At 38.0% G+C, this 23,849-nt stretch overlaps 1 pseudogene; it reads left to right on the forward strand.

Moving 5' to 3' along the window:
• Gm3116 (predicted gene 3116) overlaps positions 1–13,257 on the forward strand; it is a 199,362-nt pseudogene extending 186,105 nt beyond the window's left edge.

The raw sequence follows: 23,849 nt of genomic DNA on the forward strand, positions 1-23,849 counted from the left end.
AACCTTTAAATAATTCAGACACCCAGCTCACAAAAACCATAGCTGCTTTAATGGAGTCAGGGCTCTAATGCATTTTGACAGCCTTATTGGAAATTAAAACTGAGATGGCATTGCAAAGAAGTAAAGTATGCACGGAAATTTATTCACACAATCCTGTCAACTTTCAGATTCTTTATCTTAATCTCTGAATAATTTGTGTGACTATGTTTCCTAAATGTCATATTTGAATAAATTTGACTGGTGATTTGAGTTTTATTACTGTTTGCCAAAATGTGGGTTTGGGGGAGGGTGAAAGAAGAAATAGAGGAAGGGAGAGGATGGGAAACTACAACACATGGCTTCAGCAGTTTACTTTGGCCCTGTGAGTCTCAGGGTAACTGGGGAATTGTGAGGAAGCAACTTGGTCATAATGTTTGTCAAAACATTGGAATTTGTCCTGTTTTATGCCAACAATTCTTTCCACTGGAGATGTATTCTAAGAAACTCCTAAATTTGGGCAGCATTACATTTGCTATGTAAACCTTGTCCATTGCTTTATTTGTTGTTAATTTTCTGTTCTGTAATAGGTGTAAGAATGGAAAGATACTATTGAATGATTACAGATTATTGTAGATGGAAATTGTACAGACTTAGTACCGTCTATTACAAAGTAATGAATATGTGGAGCATGGTGTAATATAGTCAGCAGCATCTTCAGACACTATATACTTCCCTCTAATTTCACATAATGATCAGAAAAAGTTTTCAAATTTCTGTAGCTGTCGGTTCAGAAAGAAAGACAATTTCATAATTCTCCTCAACCAGGTGAAGCATCAATATAAAACATAGAAAAAAAGGGGTAAATTGACCCGTCCAGCAGGTCCAGTTTTTTGTGGGTCTCGAGGGGACTGCTCCTGAAAACCAAATGGGGGTTGGAGAGAAAGGAGACCAAGCACAGAAGACATGGAGTCAATCTGGATCTTCTCAAGGACTCATTGTATTCAGCAAAATTTGCAGTTTTTATACAAAAAGAACAAAGGGGAATAACCCTTATGCAGAAGGGCAGGGGGGAGCAGTGATACAAGGGGAGGTATGATATCTAAAAGTACATCTTGTGGTTATGACATCTGCTGTTTGCGTCAGGTCTGGATCATCTTGTGGTAATTGTTGGTGACCTTCATCTGGACTTAGTAAGCTTGGGGAGGAGGTCCAATTTTATGTCTTAAGACTTGGTAGTCATCTTTTTCACTTGGATTATTATAAAGAATTTAGTTTTGGCTCCCAAAAGTAAATGCCAGAGAAAATGAGAAAAATTACAGTGTAGATATTTTATATAGTAGGTATTATTCTCTTTTATGTGATCCTGGAGTCAAGGTGCCTACATGGTATGGTGCCTAAATGTGGATGTCAGTTCATCAAGCTAGTTGGCCATGAGCTTCCAGAGAGTCTGTTTCCATCTACAACCTCACTGTGAAAACATTGAAATCACTAACATATAATATCATAACTCAGTTTTGCATGGGTTCTAGGAATTTAAACTAGATTAAGATTTAGATTTTCTTCCTACTGTGCCATCTCCCTAAGCCTGATTGTTACATTTGAATTTGTTGATCAGCTGAGGCTAGATGTGCCTCTGCCCCACCAACTGCATGACACTTGCTTCTATATTTGACTGTAGTTTTGTCAAATCTTACTGCAGACCAGAGCACCTTAATCTGGAATGCATACTTCTCCTTGTTTGTCCTGCTGGCCAGTGCAGTTACCCCACCCTAGCTGAGAACGCTGAATATATCCCTGAAGGTACAGATCCTCTTGACACAAAATTTACTTTATTGGACACAGCTTTGGTTGTGCTTTGGATTACCAAAACATTGTGTTTTGGCTTTCATAAAACAAATATGTGATTTCTTTCTGTGTAGGAACAAAAACTACTCTCAGTTTCATGTGCTCAACAGTTACAAGTTTTCAGATGTTTAGGGCACACTGGAGTTATATAGCTTTGTATACAATAAATTGTATATGAGCCATATTTTATACATTTATATTGCCTGATTGTGTCATTTTGTGTTTTCTCTAGTCATTTAATAAAACAAGAAGAAAGATTAAACAAACAAAAAACAGGGAGACATAAATGCTGTTCTCAAGTCACAAGCACAGCTCCTGTCAGGGTACCTGAAATTTCTGTGGCTGTAGTGGCCCCATCTTGAATCTATCTTAATTCAATAAAAATGAGAAGATGAATACTGAACTTGCAACATGTTTGCTGGGTCCCAGGGACCAACATCACCTGAGATTTTTCCTACTACTCTTATACTTTTCCTCTGGCATCTCCAGCTCTACTACCCCATTTAACAGAGAAGGAAACCAAGTCACATAGAGGAAAAACAGCATTGACTATTTCTTGTACCATGGAGATGAGAATATAATGATCTGTTTAACTTTTGTTCCTATTTTTGATGTTGTTCCTCTTCTGAGATGAAGGGATTCAGTATATGTGTCTACGTTCAATTTTCCATCAAGGTATCGTGCTTTCATATAGTTTCTTTTACTTCCTATATATTTTGAACATTGCAAGATACTTCATAAAGTGACCTGCATTTTACCCCATGTTAAATGCTATTAGTCTTCTAATAAGTCAGTTCACTGCACAAACAGGCAATAGTATACCAGAAGCAAAACTATCCTCAGATAACATACAAGAATGAAGAAAACTTAAAGCAGAATGTGTTTGATGGAGTTAAGTCAGATTGAAGAAAATGCTTGATAAATAGCACTATGTACAAGTGTGATGCCTTATATTCTGGAAGTGTGTGTGTGTGTGTGTGTGTGTGTGTGTGTGTGTGTATGCCTGTGTGTGTGATTTGGTATGAATTCTTGTTTTAAAGTAACTAATTTTTTCAGTAAAGAATGCCATTGGCATACATACAACTACAACACAAAGTAAAACGTTTTCACAATAATGGTAGAATTAAATAGGGCAGAGGTGGCAGAGTATGAGGTAGTGGAATGTGCCTAGAATCTTGGTAAGGATGAGTGTGTTGGAAGACCCAGAACCTCTGGAAAGATGGTATGAGCTTCACCTGCTTCCAACCAGGCACCTGACATGTGACCACAGTTTCCCATGTAGGGGATTATAACCATTAGTCACATTGGGGCAGTGCCCACAAGCCTCTCCCCATGCAGAAGAGGCATCTCTAACATCTCAGACCAAGCCTATAGAAAGCATCTTCTATCGGAACCCAACCCATCACAAAAATGTATGTAAGATCCAATCCGGAAGGAATAAAGGTATGTGAGAATTACTCCATCACCTGAGAGAATCTGTAATCTATAGGCTGTAACACTTCCTAGGGAAGAGAGCACTCTTCTGAAGCTTTCACTGCTGGAAGCTCCTCTGATCCTTTCATTCTAGCTGAGACCTCCACTGGCTCTTCACAGGGCAGCATCTTGGTGGCCTGGGCAGCAGTAGAGTGAATGCAGCTGTGGTGTCCTGAGCAGCACAGCTGTCACACTTTTCTCTCCCAGCTTATGCCCTCTCCCCTTCACTTGAACACTCACACAAGAGCAGAGATTTCTGTGGATGGTGTCCAGTTAACACAATCAACAGAAAAAGGCCTCCTGTGAATCAAGAATATTGAGCAGGAAGGATGGAAACTTGTTCAGGAGGCTAGATCTGGGCTCACATACTAGCTTCATCATGGATAATGGGCATAACATCTAGATCTTAATAAGCATGTGTAGCAAGCAATTAAAATAGTAAGCATTTGTAGAGTTATTACATTGTATCAGAATTTCATACTACATGAATAAACTGTTCTAAGTAGCATGCCAACATTCTGTGGTCAACTTCCTAACTTATTATTTAGATTAATATTAGCATAATTATTAGCATTTCTGTTAACCATAGGCTAACATTTATACATAAACATGCATTTGTATATTTTGTGTGTCTGTGTGTGCAAGTATGCCTATGTGTCTCTTCATGTGTGAATTTGTATGAATAATTGTGTATATATCCATGAGTGTTGATATATATGTGTGTACATATATGTGTCAGTGTGTGCATGTGTGTATATGTATGTTATGTATGTGAACATATGTATGAATTTATACATGTGTATGTATCCATGGCTATGTGTGTTCTTAAAGTAAATATTGCACATTTACTTTAGGTTATTGTACTCTTGAAGGGAAGAAGTACATAAAGAAATATAGATTGTTTTAGACTTTCTTTTTTTAGCAAAGGTAAGTAAAAGAAAAACTTTAAAGTGAAATTATGTTGGCTGTTTCAATGTAGGAAGAAACCTAGTGGGTACTGTGTTGTGGATGTTAATGTTGTTTTGTGAATATTAGTGTGATATTTAAGAATTATACATATTCATGGGGTAAGATGGTCTTTTCTCACTACTGAAATCATGGTAGACCAATCTTCCTTTAAGGGTAATTCTTTCCATGATCCTCACAAAAAATTAAGGGTTGTCAAAATAATGACCAAGTTTTGAAATTAGGTCTTCTTGCTTCTCCCAGTCCCATGCTCCCAAAACAAGACTCAGAGTCAAAATATATTTACAAATACCTAGAACATATAGTTAGTCTCTTCACTGACTAGATATAACTTAAAATAACCCATTTATTTTAAATTAAATTTTGCCACATGACAGGTTACCTGTGCTCAGTTACCATTTGTCCATTTAGTTACTTCTTCCCATGTAAATCTCTTGTGCCTGGCTTTATCCCTGTATTTTTTCTGCCTCTCAGATGTTACAGCTCCTATTTTCTGCCTAAGTCATAGGCCATAGGTTTTTGACTGAGAGAAAATGCATTCATATATTACAGGAGATATTTTCTCTACAGGTAAGAAAGCCATGAAAGGCAGGTCAATAAAGAGCCTTCAAAAATGGCCTCTGCTTCAGTTCCTGTCTTGAGTTCATGTTCCTACATCACTTCATAATGGACTGTAAACGGTACAATGAAATAAATCCTTTCTTCCACAAGTTGCTTTTTGCCAGTTTTTTATAATTGCAATAGAAAATAAAACACCTAGAACCCCTATACTGAGGAGTTGAAAACAGAATTCTGTAATTGACTGGCCAGCCGGCTGAGTGGCCTGTGTGAGCTCTTGTTTATTGAGAGACCCTGACTTAAAAAAAAAAAATGAAGAAAACAGAAGAAAATATCCAGGATTTTATTCTGGCCTCTTCAGTAGTCACTATGAATACACACACACACACACACACACACACACACACACACACACACCTCAAATATAAAGAAAATAGGGAGAATCAGTATGGCATCCACCATACTCAGGTACATGGGGATACAAAACACCTATTAGTTGCTGGTAGAATTTCTTAACTGATAAATGAGGACAGCTATAACATTATCACTCAGAACTGTGTGTTTAAGCTTGAAAAAGATATGAAGTTTGGACATAACATGAGTGTTTCTCACCCTCAACATCATTTTGCGTGACGACATTTACACAATGTTAACCCTCTGCACAGCATACTAATAACCCAGGTGTATTTGAAGAATAGCAGCAGAGAAAATAGTTATTGGTGTTGGTGGAGCACTGTTGCAAACCATTGGAAAAGGCTGAGCAATTCTCAGTTCTCAAGAACATTGTTAATCTTGATTTTATGTTATTTTATTCTGTTTAAACATTCTAACAACTACGATGTTGTTTTACGTAACAAATGAAACTCAAGATATAATAAGTAATAATTTTCCACCATCCTCCAAATTACTACTTTAAAAATAGCTTGCTATTGAAATCCAGTGTCAGATTGTCATAATCACTTTATGCTATTCTAATTGAATAGATATCTGTAGATGCTACAAAGAAAATATGGAAATGATCCCTATTCTAGGGAGGAAGGAAGTATCCACACATTGGTCTTCCTTCTTGATTTTCGTGTGTTTTGCAAATTGTATCTTGAGTTTTCTAAGTTTCTGGGCTAATATCCACTTATTAGTGAGTACATAACAAGTGACTTCTTTTGGGATTGGGTTCCAGATACATCCATTTGCCCCAAAATTTCATAAATTCATTTTTTAATAGCTGAGTAGTACTCAATGGGACCTCATAAAATTGCAAAGCTTCTGTAAGGTGAAAGATACAGTCAATAAGACAAAAAGGGCAAAAACAGATTGGGAAAGGATTTTTACCAATCTTAAATCTGATAGGGAATAATATCCAATATATACAAAGAGCTCAAGAAGCTGGACCCCAGAAATTCAAATAAACCCTTAAAAATTGGGGTACAGAGCTAAACAAAGAATTCTCAACTGAGGAATACTGAAGGGCTGAGAAGTACTTGAGAACATGTGCAACATCCTTAATCATCAGGGAAATGCAAATCAAAACAACCCTGAGATTCTACCTCACACCAGTCAGAATGGCTAAGATCAAAAATTCAGGTGACAGCAGATGCTGGCAAGGATGTGGAGAAAGAGGAACACTCCTCCATTGCTGGTGGGATTGCAAGCTTGTACAACCACTCTGGAAATCAGTCTGGCAGTTCCTCAGAAAAGTGGACATAGTACTACCAGAAGATCTAGCAATATCTCTGCTGGGCATATATCCAGAAGATGTCCCAAGGGTTAAGAAGGACACATGCTCCACTATGTTCATAGCAGCCTTATTTATAATAGCCAGAAGCTGGAAAGAACCCAGATATTCCTCAATAGAGGAATGGATCCCTTTTCATTTCTAATTTTGTTAATTTGTATACAGTTTTTGTGCCCTCTTTTTTTGTCTTACTAAGGGTTTATATATCTTATTGATTTTCTCAACAAGTAGCTCCTAGTTTGGTTAATTCTTTGTATATTTTTTGTTTATTTGTTTTTTGTTTCCACTTGGCTGATTTCAGCCCTGAGCTTGAATATTTCCTGCTGTCTACTCCTCTTGGGTGAATTTGCTTCCTTTTGCTCTAGAGCTTTTAGGTGTGCTGTCCAGCTGCTAGTGTATGCTCTCTCTTGTTTATAATTGGTGGCACTCAGAGCTCTGTGTTTTCCTCTTAGTACTGCTTTCATTATGTCCCTTAAGTTTGGGTATATTGTGGCTTCATTTTCATTAAACTCTAAAAGTCTTTAATTTCATTCTTTATTTCTTCCTTGACCAAGTTATCATTGAGTAGAGTGTTGTTCAACTTCCATGTGAATGTTGTATTTCTATTACTTATGTTGTTATTGAATATCAGTATATGTCTGTGATTATCTGGTAGAATGCATGAGATAATTTCAATATTTTTGCATCTGTTGAGGCCTGTTTTGTGACCAAAATTGACAAATTGTATAGTCAATTTTGAAGAAGGTACCATGTGGTGCTGAGAAGAAGGTATATCCTTTTGTTTTAGGATAAATGTTCTGTCAATATCTGTTAAATACATTTGTTTCATAACCTTTGTTAGTTTCATTGTGTCTCTGTTTAGTTTCTGTTTCCAGAATCTGTCCATTGATGAGAGTGGGGTGTTTAAGTCTCCCACTATTATTGTGTGAGGTGCAATGAGTGCTTTGAGGTTTATTCTATTTTCTTTAATGAATGTGGATGCCCTTGCATTTGGAGTATAGATATTCAGAATTGAGAGTATGTCTTGGAAGGTTTTACATTTGATGAGTATGAAGTGCCACTCCTTGTCTTTTTTGATAACTTTGGGTTGGAAATTGATTTTATTCTATATTAGAATTGCTTCTCCAGCTTGTTTATTTGGACCATTTGCTTGGAAAATTGTTTTCCAGTCTTTTACTCTAAGGTAGTGTCTGCCTTTGTCCCTGAGGTGGGTTTCCTGTTTGAAGCAAAATGATGGGTCATTTTTATGTAGCTAGTCTGTTATTCTATATTTTTTTATTGGTGAATTGAGTCCATTGTTATGAAGAGATATTAAGGAAAAGTAATTGTTGCTTTGTGTTATTTTTGTTGTTAGATTTGGGATTCTGTTTTTGCTGCTATCTTCTTTTAGGTTTGTTGAAGGATTACTTTCTTACTCTTTCTAGGGCATAATTTCCCTCCTTGTCTTGGAGATTTCCCTTTATTATCCTTTGAAGGGATGGATTCATGGAAAGATTGTGTGAATTTGGTTTTATCATGGAATACTTTGGTTTATCCATCTATATTAATTGAGAGTTATGGTGGGTATAGTAGTCTAGGCTGGCATTTGTGTTCTCTTAGGGTGTGTATGACATCTGTCAAGGACTTTCTGGCTTTCATAGTCTCTGGTGAGAAGGCTGGTATAATTTCAATAGGTCTGTCTTTATATGTTACTTGACCTTTTTCCCTTACTGCTTTCAACATTCTATCTTCATTTAGTGCATTTGTTGTTCTGATTATTATATTGGGAGTAATTTCTTTTCTAGTCAAGTCTATTTTGAGTTCTGTAGGCTTCTTCTATGTTCACGGTCATCTCTTTCTTTAGGTTAGGGAAGTTTTTTGTTTGTTTGTTTGTTTGTTTGTTTTGTTTTGTTTTGTTTCTATAATTTTGTTGAAGATATTTACTGACCCTTTAAGTTGAAAATCTTCATTCTCATCTACTCCTATTATCCTTTGTTTTGGTCTTCTCATATTGTGTCCTGGATTTCCTGGATGGTTCTAGTTAGGATCTGTTTGCATTTTGCATTTTCTTTGATTGTTGTGCCCATGTTCTTTATGGAATCTTCTGCACCTGAGATTCTCTCTTCCATCTCTTGAATTCTGTTGCTGATGCTTGCATCTATGGTTCCTGATGTCTTTCCGAGGATTTCTATCTCAAGATTTGTCTCTCTTTGGGTTTTTTTTTTTTATTGTTTCTGCTTCCATTTTTAGATTTTGGATGATTTTGTTCAATTCCATCACCTTTTTGGTTGTGTTTTCCTGTAATTCTTTAAGGGACTTTTGTGTTTCCTCTTTAAGAACTTCTACCTCTTTAGCAGTGTTTTCTTCTAATTCTTTAAGGGATTTTCTGTGCTTCCTCTTTAAGGACTTCTACCTGTTTAGCTGTGTTCTCCTGTATTTCTTTAAGTGAGTTATTAATGCCCCTCTTAAAATTCTCTACAAGCATCATGAGAAATGATTTTAAATCTGAATCTTGCTTTTTGTGTGTGTTGGGGTATCCAGGACTCACTGTGGTGGGAATACTACGTTCTGATGATGCTGAGTGGTCTTGATTTCTGTTAGTAAGATTCTTAAGTTTGCCTTTCGCCATCTGGTAATCTCTGTTTTTAAATGTTGTAGCTGTCTGGCTAGAGCTTGTTCTACCTGTGATTCTTTTACCCTCTGTCAGCACTCTTTGGAGTCCAAAGCTCTCCTGAGTCCTAGTGGTCAGAGCCCTCTCTGCAGGCAAGCTCTACTTTTGCAGGGATGGTGCACAGGGATCTGGAGCTTGGCGCTCTCTCCTGTCTGAAGATAAAGGTCCAAAGGGACCCTGTTCAAGAATCTCTGTTGCTTCTATGGCCTGCACACTCTCCTGGGTGGACTGGTGTCTGAGAGACCTGGGGTTACAAGATGGTGCTATTACCTGAGTCCAGGAGTCAGAGCCCTCCCTGAAGCCAGACTCTCCTCTGGTGGGGAAGGTTTCCAGAGGTTTGGGTTTCAGCTCCACCTCCTGGCAGAAAATGAAGTCCTGAACAGACCCTGTCCAAGAATCTCTGTTACTTCTATGGCCTGTGTGCTCTCCTGCGTGGACTGGTCTCTGAGAGACCTGGAATACAAGATGGCCCTCTCACCTGAGTCCTGAGGTCAGCGCCCTCCCTGGATGACAACTTTCCTATTGCATGCTAGGGTAGACATTCTTAAGTGGCATTTTGCCATTGTTATAGATGCACCCATGTTGAATATTTTAGAGGTATCTTTTAAAAAAGAGATCGAGAGAGATGGTGTCTAATTCTATAGCCAGCAGTCTATCTTACTAAAGCCACTTCAGAAGGGAACTTATTCCCCTTGGATCTTTGATCTTAAGCTCTTAAGATACAGTCCCTGGACTCCTTTTCTAGACCATGGAAAATAAGCTAACTTTCAGAATTACTGCATGATACAAACAAGAGCAGGATGTAGGCTTGATGAAGCTTAATGGAGGGTTTACTCAGCATGGAAAAGGCACTGCTCTCCACACACAGCAACACCCAATCTTATGCACACTCAACACTGCCCCCAAAATAAACACACACACACACACATTTTCCTTACACATGTAGAGAGGAGCATTATCTTGTTCAGATCTTGTAGTTGTGAGCATGAGCTAGCCTTGCTCTAGAGCTGAGAGCTCCTTGCCAAAAGACAAAGCTCCTAGCCAAAGACAAGGATTGAATTCATTGAAGAGATGGCAAGTTGCCTCCATGACCAAGACAACTTTTTGCTCAAACCTGAGAACTTGAGTTTTATCTTGGAACATGCAGTGAGAGAAGGGAAGGGTTTCACAGTTTTGCCTGACTTCTATACATGCATTGTAGCAAACACATGCCTGTACTAAGTCTGCTCACACATGATAGAAATAAAGTAATAAATCAATGACACATACATGTAGTTACTTACTGTAGTCCACATACTAATCAGACACTTTGCACTGAGCTCTAATACAAACCCTGTATGCTTTTAGCTTCAAAATCCAGAAATTACCCCTTCCTTCCCAAAGAAATGCATAAAAAACTTGAAACACAAAAGAAAACATTGCACAGGTACAAAATACATATTAGGCATCTCACTGGAAGGAGTCTATGTGAAACAAGATCAAGGATGGCTTTTAGCAAGAGGATGGGCCACAGTCTTTTTCCCACAATCACCATTGTCTTAGGGTTTTATTGCTGTAAAGAGATACAATGATCAAGGCAACGCTTTCAAAGGACAATGTTTAATTGGTGTTGGCTAAAGTTTCAGGTGTTCATTCCACTATCATCATCATGGGAAGCAAAGCAGTGTGCAAACATAACTCCCAGCAAAGAAGCTAGGAGTTGTTAATCTTGATCTGAATTCAGACAAGAGGAGATTGTCTTCTATAGACAGATAGGAGGAGGTCCTCTGGACCTAGATTTAGATCCTTAGAGAACTTGGAAAACCAGACTCTGCAGCATATGACCATGATCTTTGCACCACTTATGCCAAACAGATAACCCATCATCAGATAAGGTAGAAAGGACCAATACCTGTAGTAGTCTTCTAATCTGCATACATAGGCTGTGACACTTGCACCCCTACATATATATATTGTCACTCAAAGATGAATAAAATCATAATAATCTTTGCCAGGCAATGGAGACAGTGAATGCATGGAACAGATTCAAATCTGTGTTCACTGCAGCCCCAGAGTGAAAGCAAATGAACCGGGAACAAATGCTGAGGAACGGCCTCAACTCCAAGCTGTACATTCTACATAACACAGGGCTTTTCCTCAATGGAGAAAGAATGTTGGTCAGGAATTCACTTCCAGGCAAACTGACTTTGAATAATCATGTTACAATAGTCTTCTGAAATATAACAGGAATAATGGCTTTCCTCCCCTCAGCTAGAATATTGCTAAATTCTGCATAGTTTTCCATGTGCTAGACATAAAACATGAAGATTTATCAATGATTTGAATAGTTTTTAAACAAACTACCTCCATACCAACTTAAAACTGAAGGAGGGTGAAATAGGAGCTTCAGCAGTAATAGTCAACTTCCATAAATTCTCTCTACAACTTCAATTAGAAGGTGTAGCATCTCTTCATTTTACAATATGCCTGTGAGCTGTTACAAAGCTTATAGGCTTCAGCCCCACAGTGACCATCTATTAAAGATGGGTGAGATAGTTTCTCTTATTTATGACATATTGCCATGTTTTCAAGCTCATATTCCCAAGTGCTCTGAACCTATTAGAATCACTGAGATAGAGTTTGTAAGAATGCACATACTCATCTCTCTTCAGTTGTCTTAATGAAGAGTAGTTTGGCCTAACTGCACATAATGCTAAATGGGTGCAATGCATTTTTATTTTAAAAGAATACTCTTTAAGAGGTGCAGTGTTAACCATCCAAATGTGCTGTTACAGCCTGTAACTATGTGTATTTAAGCCCATCATCATCTTAATGTCTGGATTTGCTTTGTACAGCATGTTCAAAATCTTGTTTGTTTCTTAAGTGTACCTTTCTCACGAGCTAATTCTGTTCATGCTCCACAATTAAACAGACTCAGCTACCATTCTTACCAGAGCATAATTTCCTTAAAGAGTATAACTCAGAACTCCAAGTTTAGATGTGTGTTTTGGGAAACAATATTGTCAAACATTTACAATATGTGAAGAATATGTGAAAGATGGCATTCAAAGGAAAAACATGTCTCCTGCAGAAGTGAAATGTGTGTATGTGTGTGTGTGTGTGTGTGTGTGTGTGTGTGTGTGTGTTTGGGTGTGTGGGGTTGTGGATGTGGGATTGTTGCTGACTCAGTTGGTATAATGCTTGCCATGCATATATGAGAATCTGAATTTGGATTCCCAGTTCCCAAATAAAATGCTGAGCATGGCATGAAACTCCTTGAGTTTCAGTGCTGGTGAGGCTAATAGAAGTAAGCTTCTGAGGTTTGCTGAAAATACAGTTTATGCAAATCACAAAGCTCCTAGCTGGGTGAGAAAGCAATTTCACACAAAGTAAAGAATGAAGAAAGAGTACTTGAGCACATGAACAACTAGTCTAGGTAAATTGGTGAACACCCAGGTCACAATATAATCTTATCTCAAAGAATAAAATGGGAAGGGGCAGAGAAAAACATTCTGATGCCAACCTCTGGCTTGTATATGTACTCAAATGAAACATTGGATCTTCTACATGGATCCAGATGAAACTGCATTTTCAGGTGTGATACACACACACACACACACACACACACACACACACACACACACACGCACGCAATGGGAATTAAGGTAAATATCATAGCAGCAATGTTACCTTTGGCAGTTTTTTTTTTCTTTATAGTTTCTGAACAGCCCCATTTTTCATAATTTTTGTGCCTCCTCCTGAGCTCTGATTTACTACAAAAGTATACCTTTCAGGAATAAGAAAGTGCCCAAATAATTGGACCTCAAGATATTCCATCAATAGGTTGCGACAGCAATAACAGATCATTTCAGTGTTCTTCATCTTTTTTGTCTGTCCCACAGGGTGCCCTGACAATCTCACCAATTCCCAATGCTTAAACCACATTAATGCTTTTCAGGCTGCATGAGGCTCATCTTTATTGATAACAAGCCCAAGGATCTCATTTTAGTTCAGCAAGGTTTCCTGCAGAAATTTTGTGATTTACACATTGATCTGTGTAGCATCAAAGACAGGTAATTATTGTATTGTCTCCTCTGCTCTCCCACCCCTCCGCATACTCACTGTTCTGAATATGAGTTTCTGTAAGCAAAATTCTAATCTCCAGACATTTAACCACATTAGAAGTAATTGACTCGCCTAATGGAAAATATTTCTGAAAAGATTTCTGGCCCAGAGAAAATGGTTTAAATTAGTTGAGTCTCTCTTCACGTTGACTTAGAGTAAATGGGATATGCAAGTTAAATCAAAACACAAATTTGTAAAAGTATTAAAATTTTATGCATAAACAACATTTGATTATGTTGAAGTTAAGAGTAAGTATGAAGGAGGGAGAAATTGCTCTTCCTAAACCATTTCATTCTTTTCTTGCTGTGTGCTTCCTATAATGTCAAAAGCTTCAGGAAATCTGTAGCTAAGGATTTGGCTGTGCTCTGTTGATGTCCTCAATTGGGGATTGCTGGTACTAGCTGTCACCATCCCCAGCCACTGTTTCTTTCATTCCAAAAATACCAGACAGTAGGCTAATGAGAATCAAGACTTTTATTCTACAACCTAGAGCTACCATGACACTCAGTTTCTACTTATATCTTTCTTCTGATTTGGCTTCTCTTATAAAAGAGGTTTCTAGATTTAAAGTCCGAATACCCAAGGGAATGGATGTTGAATTTCAGCAGTATTTTGCTCTGTTGTTTCTGTAGAATCTACCTGCTTCCATTCTCTAATTCTGCTTACCCCTTTTAAGATGTTAATTCTGTTTACCCCTTTTAAGATATTAATGAGCCAGTAGGTAAACAGGATTTGTTAAGTGCATACCTATGTGTAAAAGTTCTTGGCTACATTAATTAGCCACTGATATGAATTGAAATGTATCCTGATTTGTGTAACATGTGATACCAGTAAGGACATGTAAAACCAGTAAATTCATACAACTGTAAAAATGAGGAATGAGATGGAGGGAGTTTGAGTAGGTGATTGAACAATATTTTACTAAAGTATGGGAGGAGAGGTCCTTGGTCTTAGGAAGATCATATGCCCCCAATACAGGAGAATGCCAGGGCCAGGAATTGGGAGTGGATTGGGAAGCAAGGGGGGAGGGTATAGGGGACTATTGGGATAGCACTTGAAATGTAAATGAAGAAAATATCTAATAAAAATAATGAAAAAAATAAAAAAGAATGAGGCAAAATCATGCTTGGCCTAATTGAGAGTAGAGAGAAGTCAATAGGAGATACTGCCACAGAATGACCAGGAAACAAAACATGGTTTATAAATGTAATCATGTCAAAATGTTTTGACTTTGCATTTAAAATGTCTAGTACTGGGATGTATTTTCTAACTAATAGCCTATAATAATTTTCTTGACAATATGTATTTCCTGAGAACCAAGTAACTAGTGGTTTGTCTTTCAATCAACCAAACAAGTCTTAGGTTCAGTTGACATGCTATATAGTTAATCTTATTTGCTTTTAATTCAGGTCATGGTTTTGCAGGGAAGGAACATGACGTCCATATCACTGGGGATGTGGACCTGGAATCATCACAAAGAGGGCCTTGATGCTAGCAGCTTTTGGTTTCATGATCTGTGTGAGATAGGAGAAAGAACATCATCAGATTTGGCTAGAAGCATGAGTTGAGAACAATGTTGGCACAGTTAGGGGAGTTCAGGATATTAGTGTTCCTATCCAGGGGAGAAATGAAAAGCTTCAGGTGCCTTTACTGGGGAACATGGAAAATCAGCCATGCAGGACACGATCTCTGCTAATGCCGAAAATGACCAATATGATTAGATGGAACTATAACAAACTTTCAGATAATATGCCAAATGGGCTTCCCAACACATCACACAGACTTCTTGATCCTTATGCCTTTTTTGCCATTTGACTAACTGAGAAAGTAATAAAATGTGTTTTTCATTAAAATATGCTAATTTAGTGGTCTCCAAATAAAAGCTATTACAGGAAATGGATACCATCCCAAGTCTGTATTATTGGCAAGGAAGAAGTTTCCAAATCCATTTTCTGCTGCAGCATTTTATTTATTACATATCAATACAGAGACATTTGTCAAATGGGGTCTCTTTGATTTCTTAATATGCAATCGGGAAAGCTCTAATTATTTTTGATTATCTGAATGACGTTGCCATCTACTCTGCAATATTACTTTTATGTAATTATAGTAATGAAATTATATTACATACAGTTGTGTTTTATTTAATTGTTTAACAAGAAAAGTGTTTTCTTCAGTGGGTAAAAGGGATTATTTCTTTGAATTGCAGTCACTTTCTCTAACAAAAAGGAAACCTTTCTCCAATGCTTTGTTTGGTCTCTCTGTGATCTAATTTACATTTGTTTGAAATCTGGAAGGCGGGGTGGGGGGGTGGGGGGTGAGGGGTAGTTAGAAAGGTGGGTATTTCCACAGTTTTGTGTTCTCTTTTACATTTTGCAATAAAATAAATGTCATAAAGGAAGTGCATATTTATATAAATTAGCTGCAAAAGATAAGGGAAAATATGTGGTATATATTCATCAATAAAGAGGCAATTCGTCCGAGGTCAAGGAGAAAGAAGCCTTAATGCTTGGGGTAGCAGAAACAATGAGTCCTTGAGTGAGGCTCTCTAAAACTTCTAAAACTTCTAAAACTGCAAGTCCAGTTCAAGAGAAACATTTGCATTGTTCCACTTTTCATGTGTTAATCAATGTGAATAAGTTCCCCAGCTGTTATGAACCTACCCATTATGGGCAGCAATGGATGACTGGCTATGGTTTCCCTACCTGTGCTCCTGGCTAACAAGACCATGAAGGCCTGAGTATCTCCTCTTTGACAGTAGACACCAAGATCTCCACCCTTGTCTTCCATGTGCTTTTTCTCATTCACAATGAACTGGGACCCACCCACACATTCTGGCTTTCCTTGCTGTGTTTCCAACTATGCCTCTTACTTGTTTAAATGTCTTAGTGCTGAATACCGGATATGGGAAGGCCATGGTAGTCTACAAGGAAAAGATACAACATTTCTAAAATCTTGACTTTTCCGTGGGCTCTTACACATTCTTTGAAATGATGTCTGCAAACTGGTAGTATGTGCTTCCTTTGAGCTGCTTAAAGTCTGGCCAGAAAGCATCATTTATGGCTGGACATCTATCTCATTGGCTCAGAGTGCTTGCTTCACGAGCATGTACATTTGAGTTCAGATCCAAGCATGAATATTACAGGCTATGGGTGGATACCTCACTCAGTACATGGGAGCTAGGAATGAAATTTTCTTACAGCTTTCATCCTATTTAGAACTACAGCACCAGCAGCAACATGTTTTGACATAAGCAAAAATGGTTATAAAGTGGATCTCCTTAAAAATTCTTGTATGGTTTATATTGCAATGACGTTGCAAATATATTGTCTTAACATTATTGCACTGAATTAATTAAATTCTCTTTAAAAAAAAGAATAAGGGGAGGATGATAAAGAAGGATAGCTGACATACTTCTTTTGCCCCCACACTTGTACACGGGTATGTGCACGCATGCACATAATACCCAACACACACAAACACATATAAAATAATGTTGATAAACCTCTATTAACCCATGTAGCTTTCTGGAATGCCAGGAAATTTTGGATACCAAAATCCCATTCCCTGTGGACTACCCTTATATATAATTATAATTGAGGGAAGTCCACAGTTACCATCCAGTGCTGAGTGTAGATGACCTTTGTGGGGACAGGATGACATGATGACATCTACTGGAGAGGGCCAGTAGATACAGGCCTCCAAGAGTTTGGATGGCTTCCATAAGCAGCCTTGCTTGTATAATAATGTACATATTTTCACATTCTTTCTTTAAGGAATATCCTACCTGTTAACATTAATGACTGAATGATAATCAGACAGCATGAGTGTAGGAGGTGAAAATGCACTTAATGTCGTAGCAAAACGGTAAATGCTGGGATCTTCAGGATAGCCATTAAGGGTGTGGAAGAGAACTCTAAAAATCTGGGTTCAGAGACTGTATGATTTCTCCTCTGTGCAAAATATAAGTATGCAAAATGAATTATGAGAGGCTTGATGAATCTAAAGGAACAGAGACAGCTATACTTTGAGCCAGCTTGTCAGAAAGATAGAGGCAGGCAGATCTCTGAATTCTTTTGCATATGTATTTGAAGTCTCCTAATAATTCAGGGGCTGATGTCATAGGATGCTGATTTATTGGATACTCAAAAGGAAACCTAGATATAGAGTAAATGACTGGATTGATATGTAAAATAAAAGACTGGTCTTATGAACTGCAGGAGATGAGCTATCCAGGGAGAATTTCTTGGAATAACAAGAGAGAATTGCTTAGAGAATTGTCTCAAATAGAACATAGAGAGAGAGAACTGTCTTGAGAGCTCCAGCGAAATCAGATCAGAGAAAGGAAGAAAGCAAAACAGAGAAGAATCAAGCTGGAAAGCTGTCTCTGGCAAAGCATAGGCTGCAGCTTGGACCCATGATTTTACTTCGAGGTCTTTGCTTTGGCTGTTTCCAGACAACCTCTCAGAACCTCTCTCTAAGCTGAGGCTGGACCATGGCAATCCAGTCCCAGTCCTGAATATTAAAAAAAAAAAAATGGAAATCATGTGGAGCCTCCAAAATCAGTCATGGAGTTAGGGTTATTTATCCTGAACTCTGCTAATTTATCCTAAGAATTTTTCTTTCTAATCCTTTCTAAAAACACAAACCATTTGTGTTCTCTACTAGGTGGATCACATAGAGAACAGTGCATTCAGTTACTTGCAGCCAAGTATGTCATAAACACAATTCCTCTCTCCGTATCTGGTTCATTTTCTCCTAGCATATTGCCTTCCAAGAAAAGCATGTGTCTCTCACTCTCTGATCAAGATGTTTATTTTCTCAGTTTCATCATGGGGAGCTGCAAACACAGAATGAGAAAACATTATGTTGGGTAACATCCACAAACAGAATCTTGATACAGCCTACCCCATGTGTGGGAGAGTGTCAAAACATTGGGTAATATAAAAAGATTGTATTTTGGTTTAACACATATGTCTGAGTTCTTCTCTAAAACTGAATGCTCTTATATCAAGTGCCAGGAAACCCATAGTAATGGCAATGCCCACATAATCTGAGTATTTCTCTCTAAGTGAAAAATGCTACAATGTGGTATTCCCCCTTCATGGAAGAAATGAACCAAAATCAAAACAGTATCATCTCTGCTGACCGTTTTCTTTTTTAATTTACCATATTCTGCCCTGTTTCATGCAAGAAAAAGAAACACTATATCTCATGTAGAAGAAATATTGAATAAATCTTTAAACATTTCTACCTTCTAACTATCTGAACACTTCTATAAAGCCCAAGTGGTTCTTCAAGTATGGCCAATGTCCAGTATCCCACAGTAGAACTTTTTAACAATGAAATTTCTAGGGCTATGAGAAGGTTCAGCAGCTAACAAACCATGCTGCTCTCGTAGAGGACCAGAGTTTCTTTCCCAATACCTTCAGTGATTGTTTGTTAACACTTGTAACTCTAGATCTTGTAGACTTCCTCCATGGGTATCTGTACTCCCATACACATAGTCCTACACAGATATATGCATATAGTTATAAAAACAAAGTAAAATTTAAAGGAGTTGTTAGTGATAGATGAAATATCTAGGTGTCAATCTGGTAGTGAGAAAGTGACATGGCTGCAATTTTTAGGATACTATCATTATGATTCTAAAGAAGACTCACATTTAAGGTCTCTGGGGTTGTCACCAATGCCAGGGAAGTTTACCAACTCCTTGTTTAATGTCACAAGTTTAATGATCACAGGAGCTAGAGTCAACTCAATTGTTTGTCCATTCCTGGGTCTATGGAAGTATGAAGCCTCTGTTGCTAAAATCTAAAAGAAGAGAAAGGGCTTGGGAGGCCAGAGAAAGTAAAGGAAAGTGGCATCAAGGGAGGATGTGGAACCTGAAGAGTAGGCTGGGTTTAGGGGACAAAGGAGCATAGAACAGGCACTTATTGTGGCTAACAAAACGTAGGCCTGAGATGAGGAGAAGTGTTGAACATCTGTTTGCATGATCAGATGACTGCCCTAGGTCATAGCAGTGTCTAGCAATAAAAGGAAGCAAAGACCAGAGGAACAGCACAGAAAAAGAAAACAAACAAACAAACAACAAACAAAAAACAACAAACAAAAAAGGTAATCTGAGTTAAATTAGTAGGTTATCTTTAAAAAAATACTTACATGAGCCAGATATAGTGTGTGTGTGTGTGTGTGTGTGTGTGTGTGTGTGTGTGTGTTCCTAATGACATCATTAACTACATTTTCCTTTTTCTGTTTTTTTTCTGTTTTTCTGTTTTTCTTTCTTTCTTTCTTTCTTTCTTTCTTTCTTTCTTTCTTTCTTTCTTTCTTTCTTTCTTTCTTTCTTTCTTTCTTTCTTTCTTTCTTTCTTTCTTCCTTCCTTCCTTCCTTCCTTCCTTCCTTCCTTCCTTCCTTCTTTTTTTGTTTTTGTTTTTGTTTGTTTGTTATTTGAGGGGGGGGGGTGTCTCTGTATAGCCCTGCCTGTCCTGGAACTCACTCTGGAGACCAGGCTGAACTCAAACTCAGAAATCTGCCTGCCTCTGCCACCCAAGTACTGGGATTAAAGGCATCCACCACCACTGCTCAGCTTTAACTACATTTTCAAATAATGAGTTTGAGACACAGAGCTGGAGAGTAACCTTTCCAAGGCCATAGAGCCAACAAGTAACAGAATCCAGTTATGCATCGAACAATCTGACAGAGAAAAAAATTCCTCTTTCTTTATGGTGCTCCCTCTAACCTGTGGAGATGAGAAACACCAAATTCCTTGGCAAGATTATGAGCCAAAAAGTGACACGTCTTCATTATGAGTCAGACATCACACACTGTAGGGGCTAGAAAGAGCACTCAGTTGTTAAAGTGAGTGTTGCCAAATTATGAGAACCTGTGCTTGGAACACAGCATCCACATAAAGATTGGCAGTGTGGTGTGCTTTAAAATAAAATGAGGTAGATTAATTGAGGAAGATCTGTACACTTATTCTCTGTTCTCTACATGCATAGAACAGATGTATCTTCAAATATGTATGTTCACACAAGAATAGGGGTTGTAATCCATGCTTCTTATTTTCACAACATTGGAAAGAACATACTGAGATATAAGATTTCTCATAGAATTCTTGGCATTACCTAGTTCTTGGGGATGATTGTAGGAGGCAGACCTTCGTATTTATTCTGGAATGATTATTCTATGGAGAGAGATAGTAGTCTGCACTGCTTAAGTACAGGAAGCCTAACTAGAACTTCGGAGGAAACAAACTTGAATCATTCTTCTGTTCTTTAAATGGTAGCTTATACCTTCATCTCATGCCATTTTAGATGTGAATGGAAGGGTGGTTGTAAGGAGCATGAATCTATATTCTACTGCTGTACATATACTTGAAGAATGGCATCTGTGTTCTCTTATCAGCATGATCTTTCTTGTCAGTGTTTTTTACAGGAAAAGTAGATTAATCAGTTGATAAAATGTCACTGTCCCCTTTGGCACAAGAAAGGTCACTGTTGTGGTTTGAATGTAAATTTTTCTCCACATGCACACATGTTAGAACACTTGGATCCCAGTTGGAGGTGCTATTTGAGAAGGTTGTGGGATATATTAGGAGATGGAGCTTCATTGGAGGAAGTGGATTACTCCGGGTGGGCCTTGATGTTTGGTAGCATGGCCTACTTCCTGTTTCATTCTGCTTTCTACTAGTGAGACAATATGACTAGCTTCCTGTTCTGGTCACCATGTTTTCTCTGCCACTATAGTATCCCCCAGATTATAAACCACAAACAACTCTTCCTCCGTAATTTCCTTCCTGTCACTTATTTTGTAAGAGCAATGATTAAAAATAATTAGGACAGCCACTTGGGTGGGTTGATTCACAGAAAATACAAAGAGTCAAATAATCTGAGGGTGGAACTTTACATTTTTCCATAAGGCTGTGGTGAGAAGTTTACATTCCTTAGTGACAATCTGCAACACTAATGCTTAAAACAAAGACATAGAAGTGGCCAGTGAATTAGCCTAAGCACTTGTTCTAAGGTTCAATGTTTGATGAGATACAGAGTGAATATTCAAAGAGCATTAAGAGAGGGTACCCTTTCCTGAGAAATACTTAAATATGCAATGTGGGAACATAGCAGCCAAGGAGCTTTGCGTATAAATAAAAATAAAAGGAAAAGATGACTTCAAATTCTCAAGTAACTTCTGTGAAACAGAAACCTAAATTAATTGTTAATAGGTTAAAAAAAAACTCTTCTGTATTGATCAATTCCTCAATAAGCCTTCATCTGACATCCTGATACAGGCTTCGTATCTGTTTACTATGTTAAAGAGGGTCTCGACTGTACAGCCAATGTAACATTTGGTGTGTTCTTTATCTCTGTTGGTGTGTACTCTTTGCACCTGAGTGGGGGAAGTTCTGGTCCTACAGGAAGCACTGACTGCCATTGTCTGTATTATTAACAGATAGAATTAGAAGGAAAGGGTGCCTAATATTTTGTAGTAATAATAAACTTAGATTCATCTGATCAGTATCATTATTGCTTATGTATATTCCCCATCACTTTAGCTCTTCAAATGCCTAAAGATATATTTATTCTCTACCTGTGAGGCAGGATAACTTGTATCAACATACAAACCCTTACCTTACACCGGAGACAAACTTTAGATTTTGAGGTGGGTGGAGCCTGTAATATTTACATTTTACCTCAAGATTGCACAGAACCAGTTATTCCAACCTTTCTAGATAGCTGTCTCTTTCCAGAGGGATAATAGATATGTATTGTAATTAGAAGGTGTTACAAACAATGCAAATAACTTTGAGTTTTCACAAGGTATGATTGAGCACTAGTGATAGAAAGTTCTTCAGGTTCAAATCAAGGGAGACAGCAATGGATTGAGCTCCACAGATAGCAACATGCCAGGCTTTTAAAAATGTGGCATGTGCAGTCAAGATTGCCCTTTGTTCTAAAATTTAAATATATATAAAACACAGAGTATACTATTGACAAGTAATTAGTGATTTTGGTTGAGTAGGGGAAACAGTTTGAAACTTTTCAAAGAGGCTGACCTTTATGTTAAAAGCATCTCTACAATGTAGTTTAATAGGCTCCTACAAAGGCTTCTATCCTAGAGCTAGAAAATTCTGTAGACTAAATGGAAGATACCTCAATACTGAAAAAAATTTGAAGGAGGAGCCAAACAAAAGCTGGAGAGAAAGGAAATTAATTTGGACTCTTTGGGACTCCAAATACTGTAGTCCCAAAACTCACATAGTGGATACTATATTGAGAACACCACTGACTAAGAATGACACAATGTCATAAACACAATTCTACCTGCCTTTATGCTTTCTGAAAGATAGATTTTTGACTAACATATGTGACCCGTCCAGCAGGTCCAGTTATTGAGGGGTCTCGAGGGGACCTTCTCCTAAGAACCAAATGGGAGAAGGGAGAGACAGACACCAAGTTCGAAAATGACACATGGAAGCAGTCTGAGTAGCATCAAGGTGTCACTGTATTCAGCAAGGCTCAAGGCTTAAATGCACAAGCAAAAGGGGAAGTACTTCTTAGTAGGAGGAATGGGACAGGGGAAAAAGAGGAAGCACTTCTCAGCAGGAGGGATGGAGCAGCAGAAATTTTTCTTTTGGCTATTACACAGGGGAAGCAGGAACTTGATGGTATCAGGGTACATCTTGTGGTCAGGACATCCGGTGCTGACTTAGGGCTGGAAGATTCTGTGGTTGTTCTCGGAGCGGTGCTTCGGTGGCCCGCTTTTGACCCCCTTTTCTTCTGGGGGCGGGGGGAAGAGAGGCCCAATTCAGAGATCAGGTCAATTGTGTTGTCTTAATAGCTCCCAAACCATATGCAAAGAGTATATTTTTCTTATTTGACTGACAAGATTATCCCAGTAATGGCTCTTTAATAATTCTAGGTTTATAGATTTGACCAAATAATTTTACTAAGAATTACAAGGCATGGGGGGAAAATCTCATTTGTTAATGTGTTTCCTTTGCAGACATGAGTTGCTGAGTTCAGTCCATATACCCATGTAAAAGCTGCATATAGTAGCAGACTCTCAAATATCATGTAGGGGAGGTGGAGACAGGTGGATCACCCATCTCAGTGGCCCTGATAGACATTTTTCAATCTTAAAAACAAACAAACAAAACATAACAAACAAAGACTAAATCCATAGTAAGGTAAATGTCACCTAAAGAATGCCATTTGAGGTTGTCCTCTGGCCTCACACACATTTAAACACATGTCCACGTGCACATACATACCCTACATTTGTCCTTGGTGTATACATACAAAAAGAGTTCCACTACCCTGTATTAACATTCATGTATGCATGTACATGATATACTCACTCACAGTGTGGCACTCACCATTGAGTCCTGACACATATCTTGTTCCTACTTGCTGAAAGATTGTTCATACTCTATTAATATTGCTCTGTAGTCTTATCAAACCTTACCTATATATATATGCCCCGTTCATTTCCTTCTCCTGCAATTGAGGGCACAAAAAAGAAAGAGTATCAATTGCCTTA

This window comes from Mus musculus, chromosome 1 (assembly GCF_000001635.26).
Source record: "Mus musculus strain C57BL/6J chromosome 1, GRCm38.p6 C57BL/6J".
Lineage (NCBI taxonomy): Eukaryota > Metazoa > Chordata > Mammalia > Rodentia > Muridae > Mus > Mus musculus.